Genomic DNA, 574 nt, shown 5'->3' with positions numbered 1-574 from the left:
TTGAGAAGAAAGCATATGGCTTTAGATAACATTTTTGCCAACTATTCATGGTGAATGGGATAGGTGTAAGAAAGTATATAGAAATTCCGATTCAAACCAAAGCAGTATTTTCAAGTATCACCAGATTTCCATTCACAATTCAGCAGTATTTATAGCAGATTGATTGATTAATTATATAGAGATTTAATGCACTGGTTTATGAATACCTTGGATAATCAATTTTCCCCTTAAAGGAAAAGTCTTTGTTAATGCATAGTATTTACATAAGCTAGGTAAGTATCTGATAGTATATTCATCACATATTTCCACTTCAATATTGCTATAGTGTATATACACAGTGTATGATAATCATGAATCTATGTTGAGAGTATATTAAAGTGTTGTCTTTCACATAGTATATATTGTAGATGTCATGTTGTATTACAATGTATATGTTTGCTTGATATGTTATAGGTTTATGTTTGTTATAATCTGTTTATAATTACGTTTATTTGATATGGGTAACACTGAACTTTCTATCCCATAATTATATGTACAAATGATAGATGTTGTATTACTGCTAGACAGTAGAAAC

General features: G+C 28.9%; 1 protein-coding gene across 1 annotated transcript in view; it reads left to right on the top strand.

Annotated features, from left to right (window-relative positions):
• The window catches only part of LOC119593837 (post-GPI attachment to proteins factor 3-like), a gene marked incomplete in the record, with an annotated part of 7,523 nt that overhangs the window by 6,811 nt on the left and 138 nt on the right, over window positions 1–574 (top strand). Inside the window, 1 exon segment of the mRNA XM_037942866.1 lies at window positions 44–574.

This window comes from Penaeus monodon, chromosome 32 (genome assembly GCF_015228065.2).
Source record: "Penaeus monodon isolate SGIC_2016 chromosome 32, NSTDA_Pmon_1, whole genome shotgun sequence".
NCBI classification, from domain to species: Eukaryota; Metazoa; Arthropoda; class Malacostraca; order Decapoda; family Penaeidae; genus Penaeus; species Penaeus monodon.
Note: the sequence above shows the minus strand (reverse complement) of the source record. Positions and strands in the feature narration are given on the sequence as shown.